Source organism: Haliotis rubra, unplaced genomic scaffold (assembly GCF_003918875.1).
Source record: "Haliotis rubra isolate DU_JTF1 unplaced genomic scaffold, ASM391887v1 Scf694, whole genome shotgun sequence".
Taxonomy (NCBI): Eukaryota; Metazoa; Mollusca; class Gastropoda; order Lepetellida; family Haliotidae; genus Haliotis; species Haliotis rubra.
Window position 1 is genome coordinate 71,659 of NW_025767406.1, and position 21,969 is coordinate 93,627.

The 21,969-nt window shown below is 38.6% G+C and overlaps 2 long non-coding RNA genes across 2 annotated transcripts; both read left to right on the forward strand.

Moving 5' to 3' along the window:
• Positions 1-16,999: 16,999 nt before the first annotated feature.
• On the forward strand, positions 17,000-18,651 carry LOC124258455. The gene is made up of 3 exons (XR_006893599.1): positions 17,000-17,040; positions 17,342-17,424; positions 18,580-18,651. It is a non-coding gene; the product is annotated as an uncharacterized LOC124258455 (long non-coding RNA).
• A 1,512-nt stretch (positions 18,652-20,163) lies between these two features.
• On the forward strand, positions 20,164-21,497 carry LOC124258453. The gene is made up of 3 exons (XR_006893598.1): positions 20,164-20,323; positions 20,533-20,685; positions 21,443-21,497. It is a non-coding gene; the product is annotated as an uncharacterized LOC124258453 (long non-coding RNA).
• The last annotated feature ends 472 nt before the right edge of the window (positions 21,498-21,969 follow it).

Sequence of the window (21,969 nt, forward strand, 5' to 3'; positions counted from 1 at the left end):
GACTCTCTCAGTGCTTTGATATGCTGACTGAAATGGGTCTGGATGGTCGTTTTCATTCAAGTGTTGAATGAGCTGCTTAGATACAATAATCTCTAGAGTTTTCGAGATGAAGCTTAGATTGGACAAAAGGCCATTGATTTTTGAGAATACATATTATCATCCAAGTTAGGCTTTTACAGCAGTGGTGTGACTGCGGCTTTCTTGAAAGAGTATGGCACAATACCAGATTCCAGAGAGGAGTTCACAATATCAAAGAGTGGTTCTTGGGTACTGTCCTTGATTCGCTTCTGCATCCAAGTTGGAACGGCTTTGTCCAGCGCCACTGCTTCTTAGTAGAGCTGTTTTTTGGGCACGGATATCATCATTGGTTTTGAGAGGAGTATGCTTATCCAGAACAGAAGACAATGTTTAAGTGAAGAGTGATGTTTTGAGGTTGAAATCATCTGTACTTCAGACTGTTACACACAGATTAGTAGCTTTAACAACTTCAGAAAGTGATCCATTATGTACAGTTTTAGTTTTCCGAAACTGTATAACTGACAATGTGGCTTTGGCTTAGGAAGGTTGATTGAGCAAGCAAGCAACAACAAACTGATCAGATATTTGTTTATCATATATGTTCATAGAATCCAGCATTGTACATTCATCCTTGACTATTATCAGATACAACATGTGTTCTGACCTGTGTGTAGACCCATTAACTTTCTGCTTCAGGTTGATGATGGACAATTGACACGAAAATGCTTTTGCATTATGGTTTCTCTTGTTCCTAGAGTCACAATATACTGAGTTCTCCTTCACACAAAGGTCTATTTTTCCAGTATTTTATGCAATTGAATGCAGCTTACAAAGAAAAGTTCAACATTAATGCTGTTCATAGTAGCCTTTCATATTTGACAAATTAAGATTATGTATACATACTTCCTATTACACCGTCGTCACGATATGGCTGAAATATTGCCGTTGTGACGTTAAATATTAACTCACTCACTCCTATTACACTGCCCTGTGTAGATGGTATTATAATGTTGTCTTAGATCTTGCCTACTTTGTGATCCAGGCATCCTGAAGTAAAAGTTCTTTGCATGATGCGAAATATTCATGAATCCAAAATACATGTACAATCTGTTGTTATGTTCGCATTTTAACCCTTTGTAAATTTCTTTCTTCAGGAGAACTGAAAATATTCTACAGAGAAGACTGGGGTGAGAAAAAACACTTGGATAGGATTGTGGCGCCAAAGTGTCTGTGGCTGAAAGTAGGATGCCAGGTTATGCTGCTGAGGAACCTGTCAGACAATCTTGTCAATGGAAGCATTGGTGTTGTCACTGGAATCTCTCAGGATTGCATTTATGTTGATTTTCCAAGGAGCTCATCTAAGATAGAGAAATATACATTTTGAGGTAAGAATATGATAATATCCCATGCTACTAGGTCTCATGTCAGGCTTGTTCCATCTGTGGCTTTGCTTGATAATAAGGAATCCACTGTACATGTGTCAAGTCAGTTTGCCTTCTTTCAAAGTTGTTGTCATGGGTAAACTTAATCGTGATTAGTTAAATCTGATAGTGGATTTCTATTCTGCACTTTCCATTGTTTGCTTTGTTCAATGGGCCTTTGACTCCAAAAGAGAAAGAATCTGCTGATGTTCTCTTATGATGACAATTACTTTTTTTGGGAGATAAGTTCTTGTCCCAGAATGATACTGTTGTTAGTTTTCTGATAGGTGGCATAATTTGGGTTGGTGGCATTTCCATTATGCAAACCTCTCTGTTGACAGAAATGATTCTCAATGGGTTCACTGTTGATGCATGATGGCTTCACCCCGCTCCCATGATGCTCAAGAAGATACTCTTTCACCATACTGTCAAAGCCAAGAATACAGGCTGTCAGGTCTTCTCTGCATTGGGGTGACATCAGTGCCTTCCTCTTTTCTGCTGGTGTGCCTGTCAGATGATCTTCCCAGTGTTTGAACCACTGGAACACTTGTCTGTTTTCATAGAGCCTCTTGTCTCCGGTATGAGTTATTGTCCGGTGGTCTCTGAAATTGGCGACCAAAATGCTTGTTTGAGTTAATAACTCAATGGCTCCATTCAGCATTTCTCCTCTTGAGCCTGAGGAAGCTTTGTAGTGGAGGAAGAGTTCTAACATATCCTTGTCAAGAACTTCTTCTGCAAGATGATTGCGCATCTTCTGCGATTGATCAGGGTAGATGTGATCTGCGGGGATCTTCCTGTGAAACTGCAGTATGTTGCACTTGTCCCAATTCTATGCATCCACCCAAAACTGCCAAAAGATTTGGAAACCAGATGGCAATTCTAAGCAGGGCACCTTACTGTTTTTTGGCACTTTTCAGAATGCTGTTCCGGATTTTCTTGAGACAGTGGGAAATGTCCATAATAAAATGTAACTTCCTAAGAGGATTGGATTCTGACCTCTGAGTGACAGTCGGTCGATGTCAACATTCATTCTCATAAAGGCACGGTTTGCACCGGCTCCATCCATGCTTACAAAGAGCACTCTAATATTCCACGTGGCGAGGTTGTCAATGGCTTCATGAACCATGCAGTGAATTTCCGAGGCACTGGCTGTCTTCACAGGAAAGTGAGCAAATGGAAATCGAAAACCACTCATTCCCAAGAAAAGCATCTGAAATACATGGGTTGCCAACTGCTGCTTCTTTGTTCCACTCTGGATTGTTTTCATGTGTTCGAATTTTCAACAAAGCCAACAAACTCTATGCCTGAGGCACTTCTTACCATATGAATGTCTGACTGTATTGACATCTCATCAATCAGAATCCCCCCAGTTCTTCCAGACTCATGCAGCTTCAACCTCTCTGCTTCATTGTGCATCCAGAGAAACACTTCATCGCAAAACCCTGACCTTTGTTCGACTGAGTTTTTATACAGAACAAGGAGTGATTCTGATGGCAGTAATAGCAGTCCACTACTCCTTAAGTCCCTGTAGCTGCATAGGCTCCGTGTCCATAAGGTCAAGCAGGTTTGCAGAACAGATTTGGGCCAACGGTTATTGCGAGGATCATTGTTAGATGAATTTTGAATCTGACTGCAGAAAACGTCAAGCATGGTGTCAGATGCATTAGGAATTAAATTCCTTAAGAGTTTTCATCTCCATGTTTTGACCAATTCACATTTATTTCGTTTCCTGTACAATGTCTTTTGTCCTTGATGACACCTAAACAAAGGGGAATCTTCTCCACAATTTGACACACTGTCATCACATTCAGCGGGGTGCATTGTAATGTTGTGTCAATGTATAGGCATTGTAGTTACTTCTTGTGATCTTAGAGCCAGACACTATCAGATGCCAGTCATTTTCATTGAAGACAAGTTCTTTCTGAACAACATTTCCATTGGCACGTAAGCCAGTGTCAAGTCCTAAATGCACACTCTCATTATTCACATCAATGATTCTGTATTGGGGAGGTATGTTTTTGATGATGACATCTGTATCAAAATCACATTTCTCAAGTGAAGGATAAGGCCTTAAATGTATTCCATGATAAATACTGATCTGTAGTCCTTTATCTCTTGGTCTGTGAAGTTTGACAACTGGGAAAATTGATTTCAGTAGTCTTGAAAAAATATTTGGCGAACAGGGTGTGTGTCCTATTTCTTGTATTTCCAACCTGTACTGTTCATGCAGACGATTAAGCCCATTTCTGGTGTCCCCCGCCGTGATATTGCTGGAATATTGCTAAAAGCGGCGTAAAACTAAACTCAGTCAGTCAGTCATGCAGATGATCTACTGCAATTTCACCTTCAGGTTTAACTTCTTGTCTCCCCAAATGCCTGTTAAATGCAAAACAGTACATTCAATAACCAAACTTGTTTGTATCATGAAGAAGACAATTCTTTGATTTATCAATGGATTTGTTTCTTCAAACTGTTCAAACAGTGAATCAACATGCCTTATCGCATTTCATATTTAAAAAAATCTGGTTATAGATATCCAGTATCAATGAGGATAGCCGATGACAAGGATTATTTGATATTGTTGTCTTTAATAGAGAATACAATGTGTTTTGTATGCTGTTTGTCTGGTCAAATAATAATGTCAGTACCATTCAGTCCTTGCAGCATTAACTAAATATCATATATAATATATTAACTTTGTATGATTTCAGTTTATGACCCAAGGCTGAAGTCAGATGTTGCCAGAAGATTACAGTTTCCACTAAAACTGTGTTATGCCCTCACAGTGCACAAATCTCAAGGAATGACAATTGACAGGTCAGTCGCCACTTTTACAATCATAAGTAAAAGTCAGTATCAAGATTTACTACTGTTAATGATGTTCTCTTTGTGAGATTGATTTCTCCTTGTTTATAAAGTGACCAGGCCATGGAGAAAGTTTACATTCATTTTGTCGTGTGTTACAAATATTTCTTTATGATAGTAAAATGTCTAATGAATTAATCATGTTAAGTATCGCTATAAGTATCAGATTAATTTCGGAATTTGTTTCAAGTTATTTAAGATACTTCTATGTTATCCTTTTATGTATATTAATGTCAAAAACGACCATAGTCCATTCTTTTCTGAAGATTTGTTGAAATCATTTTTAGAAAGTAAATTTGACTTCCATCTTGTTCAGTACTTTATAAACAAACTAAATACTATTTTGTCCTGTGGCAGTGTTTGGTGATAATGTTGTTGGTTTGTTTCCTTTGTTGGTATGTTATCTTTGAATTGCAGATTGGAGATTGACTGTGATGGTATGTTTGGACCTGGCCAGCTTGGAGGTTGCATTAGGTCGTGCACGAAGGATTGATGGACTTAGGGTCACTAAGTTTGATGCATGTGCTGTTATCCCCCAAGATGACATCCTTTTTGAATTTTATGAAAGGGAATCTGTGCCCATCCTGGACAACGCTTGCTGCCAGCTTTCATATGAAGGGTGATTTTATTGTTCAGGAAATGTTAATGTGTCAAATGTCGTGAGAGAGATGGCATGATTATCTTCTAAACCGTACTTTAAAAAAATCATGGTCAAGTATTTTGAATACTGGATCCATAGTTACACGTGGTATCATTAAAAAAATGAATGGGTGGTAATACTAGTCACACTATAAGATGTGTAGTAATAATATTTATAAAATGCTTCATTTAAAGATCAAAGGTGCCAAAAGTACTTCATGTGGCATCCTCATACTTTAAATGTAATAGTTCAGGGCAAAAGTGTACTTTATTACACTATACATTTGGGTAGAGTGAACTTAATTTCCTAAATATAAACTATTGATGTCATCACACATTTGATATGAATAATGATTTTTTGTAATAAGTGGAATAATGATCATTTCCTTAGTTCATAAACTTTTATTAGTGACATTTTACCAAACAAATTCTGCATCCATAACATTAATATTGCAGCACATCTGGAGAGGATTTCATGTCCCCAGTGGCAGATGGACCCATCGATGTGTTCAATATTGCTGATGATTTGAGCTTGATAAAAGCCTATGAAGACTGCATTGGCAAAATCCCAGAGGATGAGAGTGAGGAAGACTAACTGACTGACTGAGTTTGGTTTTACGCCGCTTTTAGCAATATTCCAGCAACATCACGGCGGGGGACACCAGAAATGGGCTTCACACATTGTACCCATGTGGGGATTCGAACCCGGGTCGTCGGCGTGACGAGCCAACGCTTTAACCATTAGGCTACCCCACCGCCCCGAGAGTGAGGAAGAACTTGATACAGTTAAGAGAACCTATGAAGTACATGATGCTTTGTCAATTCCCAGATCTGTTCGCCCCAAATATGACATCACCGACTTTCATCAGGAGGTGAATGTTAAATTAGTTTGGGTGAAAAAACTCTGGAGAAGGTTGCTGACTACTGTTCACTTGTGGAAAATTTCATCTCCAAAGCCTATGCACAAACTGTTGATGTGAATTGCAAAAGTGAAACTATTAACAAGTTCTACAAAATTTGCCATGACTATCTGACAACATCAAAATACAAAGTTGCTGTGGTGAATTTGTTTGGATCCCAGGGTGATGTTGTGTATCACATATGCTATAAAATGTTTCTGAGTTTGAGAGAGCGATTCCTCAAGCATAAGAGGGAAGATGCGGTTTCACCTGGCTGAGGAAGATGTCAATCCTAGAATTTCAGTGGACATTAATGACTGACTGACTGACTGAGTTCGGTTTTACGCCGCTTTTAGCAATATTCCAGCAACATCACGGCGGAGGACATTAATGACGCAACAAGAGGCAAAATACGTTATGTAGCTGGATATAGCTTCAGAAAACTTCATCAGAAATGTGCCAGTAATGTTGCCAACAACATATTCAAGGCTAAGGCAGGTTCACTGGAGATTGTGAAGTATGAGTATCAGAAAAAACAAATGATAGAAATGGCTTTGAGGAATCAGAGACAGATTGTGTCTGAGACAAGTGACCCAGCCAGTTTGAGAGAAATAAGAAGAAAACAGAATATCAGAGGTCTCATAAATATTAGTGATTCTGCCTTTGAGTTTGCCATGCAAGTCAGTCAGATATGCATACATTTGCAAACAGAAAGAAATCTGCATGAGTATGGTAGACATTTGCATTGGTTTGTGGTGGAGTCTCTCAAAGGAAAAGCAGAACTGTTTCAGAAGTGGATGAATGTGTTTAAAATGAAGGCCCACTGAACAGAGACTGTTACAAGGGTTCCTGTGCAAGATTGTCTTAACAGTGTTGTAGATTTTGCCACAGGTGTCGCAGAAACCTACAATGACTTTATTGAGATTTTCACCAGAATCATGTCCAAACAATTTGTTAGAGACATCTTGGAGTCTTGGGAAAATAAGAAGAAAGAGGCACACAGGAAAGACATTAAAATTAAAAAAGGAAAAGATACAAGGGAGAGTTCACAAACCCCAGAGCCATTGGAAGGATGTTCAGAAGGTCATGGCCGAGGCAGAGGCAGAGCCTTGACATCTGCACTGACTGTTGAAAACCCATGTGGGATATGTCTGAAAGTGCATGACCTAGATTCTTTACGGATGAATGGTTCTGTCCCAAATGTAGTGAATAAATATACTGCAAACAGCAGAGGGATTGAACTCAAAAGGAAACAAATACAGGTCTAAGCATCTTTAGTAGCTGAATGTAATAAGCGGTTACTCTCTTAGTGCTCAAGTTAAGGAAATGGTGCACTTTGTGCATATTCACATGTAGACAATATTACAGCAGACAACCATGATGCACTCATGACAGTACCTCTCAACTGTACACTAGTGTTGAGATGGTTTTAAATCTCATAATTGATGATTGGTTCCTTACAACCGATCAATCATTGAAAATAATTGGTCAGCGTCGTTTATCAAATTATCCTATTAGAGTTGTTAATACACACTCAAAAAATAGAGAACAAACATGTAGTTCTTTGGTTGTTTTTCTAAAATTGCACAAAATGCATTTGCAAATTTCACATCTTTAAATGATGACTAGTATGTTAGGAACAGTAATTTCCTGGAGTCTTGTTGATAAATTCAATCATGACTTGGAACGAGCTCGTAGCGCTTATGAAATGTAAATTTAATGACACAGACAAATCCAACTTTGTGAAAAATATTGTTAATGCAAACAAATGTTCCCAAATTGTTTTTGTTCGATTATGAGAAAACATGATCGATTGCTTGGTCGATTAGTCACTGCAACCAATCTTCGATTATTTCAAATAATTGAATCACCACTACTATACACAATTAGAAGAGATAAGATATCTGGCTTGAGATATGTGTCTGTAGTTTTCTTATATTTGCAGGTCTCTGACAAGATCACTTCCAGCTGGCTCACATAAACATCTCTGGATTTCTTGGTATCATAAACCTGCCATGAAAGTATAACCATTGTCTGCATTAATTACAACAGTTTTGGATAACTTGTGAATACCACTTCTTCATAAACAGTAAAACCCCAACACTAATCAAACTTATTGTATAACGGTATAATGTTTTTGAAAACTTGTTTAGAAAGTCAATCGCCAATTTATAAACGTTTCATAGAGTATATCTTATAATTATTAATAGGTTGCATTGTTTAATATCAGGATAACTTGTGCATATTCTATGTAGTTAAACCAAGCCATATGTATAATTTTTATTTTTAGTCTTGGGTTAGCTGTGAAAAAAGAAATCTATTTGTCTCTTATAACACATTCATATTCTATTCATTTTCATGATTTATGCATTACTTATGCCATGATCCCCATGATCCCCATGTTTACATGACATAGATTATGTATGTAGAATAAATATTTTTACTTTTCATTCATATGAGTTGAACATATTTTTCATGAAACTTCAAATTGTCTTCCCAGAAAAGAATATACCAGGGGTCCAAATATATACCTCAAAGGCTCTTCACCTACAACAGCCTCAACTATTTCACATACATTTCACATACATATCTCATGTGTAGACTGCATGTATTTAAATGAATTCAAACCGGATCAGGCACAGTCAACAGCAGGCACATTCATGTAAACATACATCAAGATTTCTCAGTGAATTTCACCATGGCAATAATGTAAAACTGAATCACTTAAGTCTTTATTGTTAGCATCATTGAGATTTTAAGTTGCTGCAGCAATTATGTATGTGTAAACACATACACATTACAAGCCCGTGTGTGTCAATAATTGTACATTTATATCATGCTGTTTGACAGTGGATCTATAACCAACTGTCAGATTTTTAACATCTACAATCATTTATATTTTGAGTCCATTTCAAGAAGAGTGAATTAAGATTTGAGGCCAACATCAGGTCAGGGCATACAGTTTTGACATTTATTTCTGGATTTAAGGATAGATATTAGTGATATGACACCAGTGTCCTACATCAGTACGTGTCACACATGACCCAAGTGAAATACCAACTCATCAAATATTTAGACTTTGCAACCAGAATATGGTAAATATTTATGGGTCCTTTGAAAGGTCTTCATAAATTTCAGATTATCTCTTGACAGATTTTACATTTAATTTACAATACAGACTCCCATTTTATTCATATGTTATTAAACCAGCCCTTAAATGTCACAGTTAACATTGTATCCAGTGTAAAAACAGATAACTCAGTTCTAATTTGTGTTTAACAATTTGATCTAGACAATTTAAAAAACATGTTTTAGCTGTACACTCTTCATGGAATTTATTGACATTCATAAAACATGATACATAATCATGGAAAACACGAGAAATTATTGAAAGGAAATAATTAATTGCCAATTAATTGTTGACATGATTATGAAATGTTGACATTTGCCGTTTTCATAATTCGCGCCACATTAGCAGACGACGTGAGGAGAAAAATAAATCCAAAGCTTATTTTACTTATAGCCTATCAGATGGGAGGCTATGTTTCAAAAATAGGGTTGTATGCAGTGATCATTGTTGAATTCGCCCTGACACGAACTTGGTGTGTTGACCTCGTTACATCCCTGTCCTTTTATATAGTACTAAGACCCCGTCAGTGACAGTATATGCCTTGATGGCAGTTTTTAGCGTTACAAGCCCCTGTGGCTCAGTGAAGGCAAATAGGAACGTATGTGGCGCAGCGCAACTGCTTGGTTTGGCATATAGGGAAGGCTCATGCAATGAACGGCACATGTGCCACTCAGAAGAGCCAGTGACCTGACACACATCGCAGTGTTATTGTTTAGACACCACTTCAGAAACAGCTGTGTTGCGGCGAGACTGTCCGTTATCTTATATAGACTAGGGTCGAGAGACCTAGACTTGCACAGGTTCTTCCCAAAGTATAGAACTCCATGTTAATCTTATTATTATACTTATTCACATATATTATATCTGTTGATTTGATTTAAACATATTTTATTCACAAATGTGAAAGGGATTGGGGACAAGTAATCCAACTTAAAATACCCGCTCTCTAATATTTACATACATACATTTTCAATACATATTAGGAAAAAATAGAGAGAAGAGATAGGAAAGTTAAGTAAAGGAAGGGATACAACTCATGTGATCACACAAAACGTTTTGATTGATAAATAAAGGTTTGCACACCTTTAAAAACGTATTCATTCATTCTTATAATAGGAAGTGATGTACATTTTCACAAGCATTGTCACAGTAACAAGAAGCAGAATCTGCCATGTTGAAACGATACAGATCATAATTTAGCTGACTAGTCATATATCTCAACTTTGTGTGTATAATATTTAATTTTCTAATACCAAACGAGTAATATGATGGATCTACAGGTTGCTCGCACTTTAAGTACGACTTGAAACTTTGTAATGAAGGTCGATTTCTTTCGGTGGAAATATTATTCCACATTCTTACAGTTTATGGAAAAAAGGAATCATATGAAAGTCTTAACCTAGAATAATATTGTTAGCATTCCTAAGGTTATATTATTTTTTGTTTGTTCATAATATTTTTTGTTTGTTTATAAATATCTGTTCTCATGTTACATCTTTTTGCCAATATATCCTGGTACATCTCACCTGCTTATTCTTATATTTTGGTTCTAATGTAAATAATACCATCTCTCCAATTATATGTAAGTACAATTCATTCACTTTACAGTTTGTCAGTATATATGTGTGTTTGCTTTTGAGTTCTCGGATTTACTTTATTGCTCTACTATATTCTCAATAAGCAATTTACACGTGAGTTATAATTTCTTCTGTTAAAAATCAGTGTTCTATAGTGACAGTGGAAATATTATGTTTGGATGACCAATGGTTTCCACAATTTAAAAACAAGCGGCAGTTATACTGGACTGATACAACACAACACTATTGTTTTATGAGATTAATAATTCTAACATTCACCCCCTAACTCCCCTTCCCGGCTATCCCTTACCATGACGCCTACGTGCGCAGTGCTTCTGATAGTAACCATACGCCCTGTCCCGTCAACACCTTAAAGCCTACTGATGACACCACATCTGTAATCTGAAACCTCATCTCCAAATGTACTCCAGATGCTGCTGCACGGCACTATATTCAGTGCGACACACAGAAATTAGGCGAGCTATAAACGTGTTAGCTAAGCAGTTTAGAAAGGTAACAAATACATACTTAACTAATGATTGCTGAAAGAACAAATTAGTACAATAATACACCATGTGTGTACATGTGTGTGTTCGCAAGTAAGTGGAGCTGGTACTGGCAGTAGTTCTCAGTTCAAAACCTTCTTGATCACCCTTGTTCTTCTAATTTACAGATTAAGAGTAGCTACTTTTCATCATTTTTCTATTCTGAAAAAGTAAAAAGAATCAATCCCTACTCCCTATCTACATCTGTGCAAAGCGTCACTATAGAAATAGCTTGAAATATGGACGGCACATTTGGGAGCGGGGCATTTTTTGGATGAAAATACTTGAAAATACGGGTTAGAAATAACATTTTCGTCTTCCTTAACCATTCCGCCATCTACGCAAGTAATACAAGTCACTAACTACCCCCTCTTCAAGGCTACATAGGTACCCAACACCATGGGGGGCTCTCTATGCAAAGCGTCACTATAGAAATAGCTTGAAATATGGACGGCACATTTGGGAGCGGGGCATTATTTGGATGGAAATACTTGAAAATACGGGTTAGAAATAACATTTTCGTCTTCCTTAACCATTCCGCCATCTAAGCAAGTAATACAAGTTACTGGCTACCCCCTCTTCAAGGCTACATAGGTACACTACATCATGGGGGTTCTCTATGCAAAGCGTCACTATAGAAATAGCTTGAAATATGGACGGCACATTTGGGAGCGGGGCATATATTGCATGGAAATAATTGAAAATACGGGTTGGAAATAACATTATCGTCTTCCCCAACCATTCCGCCATCTAATCAAGTAATACAAGTCACTGGCTACCCCCTCTTCAAGGCTACATAGGTACACTACATCATGGGGGATTCTCTATGCAAAGCGTCACTATAGAAATAGCTTGAAATATGGACGGCACATTTGGGAGCGGGGCATATATTGTATGGAAATACTTGAAAATACGGGTTGGAAATAACATTTTCGTCTTCCTTAACCATTCCGCCATCTAATCAAGTAATACAAGTCACTGGCTACCCCCTCTTCAAGGCTACATAGGTACACTACATCATGGGGGTTCTCTATGCAAAGCGTCACTATAGAAATAGCTTGAAATATGGACGGCACATTTGGGAGCGGGGCATTTTTTGGATGGAAATACTTGAAAATACGGGTTGGAAATAACATTTTCGTCTTCCCCAACCATTCCGCCATCTAATCAAGTAATACAAGTCACTGGCTACCCCCTCTTCAAGGCTACATAGGTACACTACATCATGGGGGTTCTCTATGCAAAGCGTCACTATAGAAATAGCTTGAAATATGGACGGCACATTTGGGAGCGGGGCATATATTGTATGGAAATACTTGAAAATACGGGTTGGAAATAACATTATCGTCTTCTTCAACCATTTGGCCATCTAATCAAGTAATACAAGTCACTGGCTACCCCCTCTTCAAGGCTACATAGGTACCTTACATCATGGGGGGTTCTCTATGCAAAGCGTCACTATAGAAATAGCTTGAAATATGGACGGCACATTTGAGAACGGGGCATATATTGTATGGAAATACTTGAAAATACGGGTTGGAAATAACATTTTCGTCTTCCTTAACCATTCCGCCATCTAATCAAGTAATACAAGTCACTGGCTACCCCCTCTTCAAGGCTACATAGGTACCCTACATCATGGGGGGGGTTCTCTATGCAAAGCGTCACTATAGAAATAGCTTGAAATATGGACGGCACATTTCAGAGCGGGGCATTTATTGTATGGAAATACTTGAAAATACGGGTTGGAAATAACATTTTCGTCTTCCCCAACCATTCCGCCATCTAATCAAGTAATACAAGTCACTGGCTATCCCCTCTTCAAGGCTAGATAGGTACACTACATCAGGGGGGGGTTCTCTATGCAAAGCGTCACTATAGAAATAGCTTGAAATATGGACGGCACATTTGAGAGCGGGGCATTTTTTGGATGGAAATACTTGAAAATACGAGTTGGAAATAAGGTTTTCATCTTTCTTAACCATTTGGCCATCTAATCAAGTAATACAAGTCACTAACTACCCCCTCTTCAAGGCTACATAGGTACCCTACATCAAGGGGGGTCTCTATGCAAAACGTCACTATAGAAATAGCTTGAAATATGGACGGCACATTTGGGAGCAAGGGGCATTTTTGGATGGAAATACTTGAAAATACGAGTTGGAAATAAGCGGGGCATTTTTTCATCTTTCTTAACCATTTGGCCATCTAATCAAGTAATACAAGTCACTAACTACCCCCTCTTCAAGGCTACATAGGTATCCTACATCATGGGGGGGTTCTCTATGCAAAGGGTCACTACAGAAATAGCTTGAAATATGGACGTTTGGCTGAAGCAACTCCTGGGAACATACAAAAGGCGAAGGACGGAAACTTTTCTAAGAGCATACCTCACATGGAGGAATGGCTGACAGTAGCTACACTAAATGCTCTGGACTCCGATGCGCATGTCCTGCCATCAAGTGAAACATTCTGTTTGCTTGATCGATTTCACGAAGGGAACACGAAATCAGAAGAACTGCTCAGACGTATTTTGTTTGTTCCCGAAATGAAAGGCAGAATTAATTCGCAAGTAGAAGAGCAAATGCACAGGAAGGTGAAATGGAACAACTACTTCCTGGATGTGATGTCGCCAGGGAATTATATGTTTGTCCTTCGACTGCTGTTACATTTTCACAATCAACAAACAAAGAAGAAATGACCGCCGCATTCGAAGGACAACTGAAAAATGACATTCTGTGTTGTGAAATTCGACACGACACGTTTGGCCGCCTGCACCTTTCAGGTAAATGACCTGATGTGAACTGATTATAGAATATGTTTATTGAACTGAAATTCAGCGTCTGATCGATTGATATTGTAATAATCAGTGTTTCTTGTGTATGTATGGATGTATTCATATGTGTGTGTGTGTCTGTCTGTCTGTCTGTCTCTCTCTCTCTCTCCCTCTCTCTCTGTTTGACAATGCAACCAAAGGTAAATTGATACAGTTCTATTCTACCGTGTGTGTTCATATACTTAACATGCAGCGTAATTAAGCATGCATTGTAAGAAACTAGTATTTTCATTGTCATTGTTATCACCGAAGTAATATGCTAAGTCTAATAATCGAGGCTGATTGTCGATGTTTTTGTACAGAGAAAGCAGACCGTTCCACGATGCATGAAGACAAACAGGAGCGCAGAAAGGCATCGCTCAAATGTAAGTAACATTGTTGTATCTGTTACATACATTGATAGATCGGGATACCCTCGCTATGGCCCATTTTACAGCACCAATTCAGACATGGACATAGAATGGATACCCTCTCTTACACTGAGAGATATATTTCCTTGTTTTGACTGTACTTTGTATGACACAGATCACAAGGTTACCTTGGAACAGCTCCGGGTAGCTCTGCAAGAGGCAAGTCGATTAAACGCAAGACGACATCGCCCAGGGACGTCAGAGCGTTTACAGGCCTCGGTATCGGAACACGGACTGTGTTTCCGACGGAGGACTCCCGGAGATGGCAACTGCTTCTTCCATGCAGTTGTAGATCAGCTACAACGCTTGGATGGCAGATCAGAATTTGATCACATGGGATTAAGAATGGCAGTTGCTAACAGCTTACGGAGGTATCCTTATGTAAGTGCTTGCAGTGATATATATCCGCACAAATATCTACTTCTGAATGTAACTTAGGTTTCAAATACGCGCGCGCGCACTCACACACACACACACACACACACACACACAGAGTATTTTTGTGTTATACTAGTTTTTCTTATATATCAATTTATTTACCACAGGAAGGGGGCGCACACCTATCCAGTTTTGTCGATGTACAACGGCACAAAACCTGGAACGTTTACTTGGAGTCCATTGCTAAATCGGGTGAATACGCTGATCACCTTGTGGTACAGAGAACGTCGCAGCTTCTGAAAAAAGACATTGCTGTTTTCACAAGTTCTGAAGATGGAACCGCGTCAGACAATAATGTTGTCATGATAAGCGGTGGACCAGGAGCAGCTATCATGTTAGGTCACTATCATGAAGCGCATTACCAGAGTCTCGATCTCCAGCGTGATGGAAAGTATTCCGTATTCAATATTGTCATTGATATAGATTTCTTATTCCAGAAAGTGATGTATTCAATACCAAATACTTGCTCACATATGTAACACATTTTGTTCTCGCACTGGGGTGACCAATACCCATTACAGACCCCGGTGGCCTGTAGTTGAAATCAGGGTGTTGATATCATAACAAAGTCCCACACCATAGGCATTGCATTCGTGTCGTACGACAAACTGCGGTAATACTGTTCATACAATGTCGAATATTTTCTTGAACCAGCACCACTTGTTCGTCTTTAACACCCAATGGTACTGTGTTCTCGGATAGCCGTGGTCAGTTGTTGTCCGTTTATGCAGGAATTGCGGTGAAATACGCTGAATACGCTTAAAGAGATATTGCAAAGGTAAACAATTCACAGATTGCTCACTAACTCATACAGTGGTACTCAGCAGTTTGAAATAAGTAACATCGTTTTCAGCAATAATGCAGGTCGCGGAGCATTACCCAGAACTCATACAATTGTCCGTTAGTGTCCTGAATAGTGTTCGGTTCATGTTTCATAGAAAAGGGCGTGGTGCACCAATTGCATACCACGGAATGGATATACCTGTGTAAAAATATACAAACGTTTTACGTATATGTCATTTTAGTAAGCACGTACTCTAACAATTCGTCATATTGTCATGTTAGGTCAGCTGGAGTGTATCCAAGAACAAGCAAATTCAGCAGAATCAACATCAACTAAACTTGATGTGGTGAGGATGATTCAATGTATCGCATCGTAGAGATGATGCAATGATTTAATGGTTACAGTGCGGTACACTTGTGACTTAAAAATACATAATGTGAAGTACAGAATACATTGGGGACCTAACCTTGCCTGATGCAGCTATACCGTTGTTTTCATAATAGCTTTAATGTAATTATTTTCAGTTTCAAGATATCTGCAATGATAACAGACAACTGGACGACATAGTCGTGTCCATAGGTCCCTATAGAGTTTCAAAACTGGATATCCTGACGATAGCACCAAGGCTTCCGAAAGAAACCGAAGACCAAATGAGAGACAAAATAGAGAAAGAGATGAGATGGATGGTTGGCTGGGTGAATGATCAGGTATGTGTAAAAGACAGTATAAGCGGTTTGTTACACGCTGATAAAAAGAGAAAAAACAAGTAACAATAATAGTAAATACGTTTCTTTTGCAGATAATACATGCCTTCCTGTATGTGCTGTGTCAAGGACGAGAGGTGGGTGGAAGGATTTTTAACCTACAAGGCAATTTAGAAATAACAACAAGACAAGATGTCGACTCGTTTGTTCAAAGAATATACAATATGACTGAATGTTGTATTTATGTATACAATTACATACGGTAAACAATATTCGTCCTTTAGTATATAACATGTTCTATTTTTCGTGTTATTTGCTTCAGTGTAAGGAAAGAAATGTAGCTTTATCAACTCAGGTTATAGAGGGATGGCGAAATTTCAAGTCGGGAAGGAGTCACAGAGTGGCACTTCTACAAAAGGTGATGAATTGATATTGAGTACAGTACATACCTGTGAGATAATATACACTGCAACAGTTGATAAACGTCGGCAATGACTAATTATGGAATTGAATTATTTCCTACGAATATAACAAATTCATTGTTGATCGCATTATAATTTGTTTGTTTGTTTGTTGTGTAATGCCACAATATGGCGATTCGTTCACTATGTAACTGCTATGTTGCAAATACTACTGCATTATGAAGATGGCACCTCAGAACGAATATTGTTCCAAATGTAACAGACAATATTCGTTATATTTCAGGAAAAACTCTCAGACGCAGAAAAAGTGCTTATACCGATTCATAGACAGGGCAGCCATTGGACATTGTTGGTAATTGGTATTTCCTGGGTATTTAAGACAGTAAGAGTGGTGACTTATAAGCTATATGTGTCTGGGACGCGTGTTGAATTTCAGCAGTGATTAAACTTTTGTGATTTCCTGTCACCGAGTCTGATCCAGATGTCATGACTAAATGTAACTTGTCGTAATCTGTGGTTATCGCCAATAGTGATGTGTTTCTGGCGTTTCAGCAGCCTTATATTGTATTTTGGAGCAAATGTATTATTCAGTGGGAAAGGGAAATGCCAGGTGTATCGCCATATAATATATAACACTTATTCTTCTAACTCAGGTTTTGGATGTACAAACCAAACAAATGCGTTTCTATGACCCCATGAACCGGACATTTGATGAAGAGGTGGTCAACATCACAAGGTATGATTGTTGACTTAGTACATGCCCTGTTCTGACACCTACGAGGACATTATACTTGCACGCACTCACACATACGGAGGGTAACTACCTTCACGCCTCCTAGTCTATGTCTATTCATTGTTGAGTTATCTGTCGGGTTCTACTCTCATTGCTTTGGTATGTTTCTATGAAAGGAGTACATGGAATACAGACTTCAGAATGTACCGGATGATGCCATTGACCCAACACACTTTAACGTAGAAGTCGGTCATGGGTACACAACACAGAAGGACAATACTAGCTGTGGGGTTTACGTGTGCATAGTGAGTACAGTGATGTGTTGAAAAGGGTTTTGTAAACGTTTTACTGAATTAATGGCTGCATATTTCACTTTTACTTATTCAGAAAATATTTAAATTTTTACATAAATGAAAGTATACTTACTAATGTAAGGGTCACACTGAGCATCGTTTACTTGTTTCAGTATGCTTGGAACGAATGCAGGAAGGACAAAAAGGTGTGACCTTTTTGACGTTTGTGTTCTGTCTCTAATGGTCTGAACAAAAAGAACAAGCTTCACATGTGTTACTATATGTCCCAAACATACCCAAACAGAACAAAGTGTGATGTTAACGGATACATGTGGCTATTTTACGGACGTAATGAGCGTACACTTAAACAGGATTAGGCAACGTTGTGTCATCGACTGCCTAACATCCATGAAACTAACTTTTAGCAACCTGCGCCATTGCTGTACCAACATGGCACCCAGCTGCTGAACATTCTGGGGTTGACTTCTCAAGACACGAAGATTTCTTTCAAGAGCTGATGGGACTAAGGTCAGCTGGTGTCGATGCATTTTGCAGGACATTTCGTGTCAAAACAGCTCTTTGTAGTGTTACATTGTGATATTGGAATTGGTGGCTTCAACCGTAAACAGCCACGCACACGAACAGGGTCACGTGTTCATAAAAAGAGTACCGCAGTAAAATTGGTGGATGCGTCAGGTGTAGACGTGACAATTATGGTATTCGCCCATATCAACTACTTTGTATTGCCCATTTCCATAGTTCAATTATTTGTTTCTGCTCAACATACAGTGTATTTTACTTTTGACGGACAGCCAGCAAACTGACATATATGTATGTCTAAAAAGCAATTATGACATTTTTGCAGGTTGACCCGAGCAGTTGCCGTTCTTTCATTGCTGAAGAAATTTTGAATGCAGGGAAGGATATGAAACCGAAGGTACGTCTATTTGGGTATTCAGGAAGATTGTGACGTTGATAGAACATAGATAGATACACGTTCTGATAGAACAGGTATTTATTTACACATGCTTGCACGAAAACGCTTTACATTTCAGAATACCACACATGACGTACCAAGAAAATACGGACTGAGAGAGCAAGTTCCGGCGGTAAGACATAATATGTGTCCTAGATTGAAATACATATTTTTCCATTTCATGAAGTGTGGAAATACGTTTAGCAGAGTTGCATGTATTATATTCAGAATGAGAAACGTGGCTCTAATAACAAAGTGCTATATCGAAAGATTGACAATCCAGATTGATACAGGTGTATGTAACAGCTAAACTAAATATGGCCATTGAAAAGAACTGAAACGGTAACTAAACAGATACAGATATACCCAGTTATTAATAAAGGCTCATTGACTATATGAATCAATGTCACACATCTACATGGTTCCACATGGCATGGTCTTTACACTAGAGCAAATATACCAACATGAGAAATATCTAGCTATTTGGAAGTCAATAGGCCACTTTATCTCCACAACTTTGCGATGATGATATTCCCAGGGGCGCAGCTACCATTAAACAAACTCCGGGCTTACACATGATTTTTGGTAAAGATCCCCATGAAAGTTGGGCAAGCCCTCAAAACTATCTACCTATAAAGCTGCGCGACCTATCGGGTTTACGCGAAAGAATTGACTTGATACGCGCCTGATTCCGATCACTGTGTATGTTGTATTCATGTGCACATTTTCGGGCTTCATAAGTGAATGTGAAACTGACGTAATTTAATCAGTAATCAGTTGTAAGTAATAATTGTGGTAATGATATACAGCCATAGAAATACGTATGTTTTGTTTCTATATCAGAAAAGATTTTCCGATTCAGGGTGTGCTGACCAACCGCTGCCATTGAAACGGACAAGACGACCCCGGACATACGCCAGCGAAGATCCATTCACGGGTACATGAAACTAATCAATGACATATCGGTAACTGTAAGAGGTTAGAGCATGGATGAGCATATTAAAAATATGGAATGTTTGGTAAAAGAATACAGTGTTCTTTTGTTTGTGCATGAATAAAACACGTTTCTGTTCCATTTAGAAGCAGTCTCCTGAGGTTCAGCTGAAACGGTATGCTACCTTTCACTTGTGACAATTATAAACGAAAGCTGCCAAAGCATTTTCAAAGTGCCTGTTATTAACACTTAACCATTACGACTGTGTTTTAGGCATAATTTATAACCAATGAACTGTAATACCTCTGTGAGCTTGTGCAGCATTGGATGTACCAGGAACTAATTCTAATTCACTACTATTTCAGCGAAGGATGTGCGGAAAAGGCGACAGCGAGACGAACAGCTTTAAGTGGGTATATCATTTCCCAGAAAAGGGTAAATTGAGGCAAGTGTGTGTATGTGTGTGTGTTTGAGAGAGCGAGAGAGAGTAATGGTGTGTCTATGTGTGTGAGGGGGGTGGGGGGTTAACGTTTGAGAGATTCCATGGAGTTAGCATACTGTTTTAATGAATATGTTTCTTTAATACAATTAGCGGTTCCCGTAGTGGACATGGCTGAGTTCGGTGATCAGCAGGTGACTATACTTGCTGATGATCTGGAGGAGCTGAAGACTGTGGAGCGATCACAATTCCGGAACGTGGTATGAATATTGAAATATATTCACCTACTTCATCAGCTTAAATATATACTGACATAACTGTAAGTTACTAATTAGGGGATGTACATGAATGGAATGATTGGATGTTGATTTTGATGTTAATCACCTTTTCTTCTTTAGTATTGTACTAGTACTAGTATTTATGCACACTGGATAACCTTTGCAACAAGATTTTCTTTTCGAACCTTCAGGTGGAAAAAGTAATTGAAGAAGATGTTCCATGATTGTACAATTATCCGACAGAAACAACATCAGAAGTACCGAATGAGTATGAGCGGCATCTGCTCTTCTTTAAAGGAAAGAAACTTGAGAGGAGCAGAGCAATGTCCCACCTCAACGCCGTTGTAAGTATTACTGTACTGTGACTTCATAACTTTTTGTCCGAAATGACTATGACTATTTGCAACTCCCAAAAATAACAGCCAGACCACAGGACTGGTTAGATGTAAAACTTGCCAGCCCTGACCAAAACTTACCTTCCCGCAAATAATACAAGCGACGTAGTTTATCATCAATTTATTTTTACGAGTGAATTAATACTGATATATCTTCATATACATGTCTAAATTTTAACCCGACCGTGGGGCAGGTGAATTTGAGAATGTGAAAGTCCGTGTTGAAAATATCCCGTCCCGGGCTGTAGGGCAGGCAGGTATTTCGAACGCTGCTATTTGTTGGGCATTGTGTCGATATATATGTATCAAACACAGTTGTTACATTGTATGCCTCTACATCCGTTCCAAGGTACAATTTGTCTAAGCCAACCCCTAACTAATGCCGATATGTTCATATTGTTCAATATTGTGTGCGTAAATTTGTAAAGAGAATATGTAACAATGGTAGAATGATTTTCTTTTCAGGGGTATGCCATACTTATGCAGGCGATGGAATCGAAATTAGTGATCAGGACAAGAGGTCCAAGGTAATGATAGGATACAGTGAAATTAATAATTAACGTGTTGTTCATGATGATGGTTGGTGTCAGTAATAAGAAACAAGTGATTAATAAAGAATGAGTGTTTCGTACATAATTACCAGCTAGAGTTCCAGCATGCACTACCATGAATATACACACTTCATGCATAGTCATACTATTTTCAGACTGTATGATATAACCAAAAGAAATTTGGTACTTCCGGATGCTGTACTACAGAGTATTTTGTGAAGGTGGTGGAAGACTACATTTTCTTTCATGTCAGGAAGCATTTCGGAGGTATAATTCTTGACTGGATGAGTGTGCCACACGTGGGTATGTGTATGTGAGTTAGAGTGAGTGAGTGAGTTTAAATTTACGCCGCACTCAGCAATATGCCAGCTATATGGCGGCGGTGATTAAATAATCGAGTCTGTACCAGGCAATCCAGTGATCAACAGCATGAACATCGATCAACGCAATTGAGACACGATGACATGAATAAGTAAGCGAGTCTGACCAACCGATCCACTTAGTTGGCAAGCATGGGTTATTGAAGATCAACCCGAATATTCACGGGTTATCTGGGTTAAAAAAGGAAAGGGAGAGCAAATGCCAGTTTGACGAAGCTAGACACCCTTAAACACACAGACACTTCATTTAGATACTATAAGCCTTATGAATTTGTGGCTTATGTTGAAATCCAGATACTAAA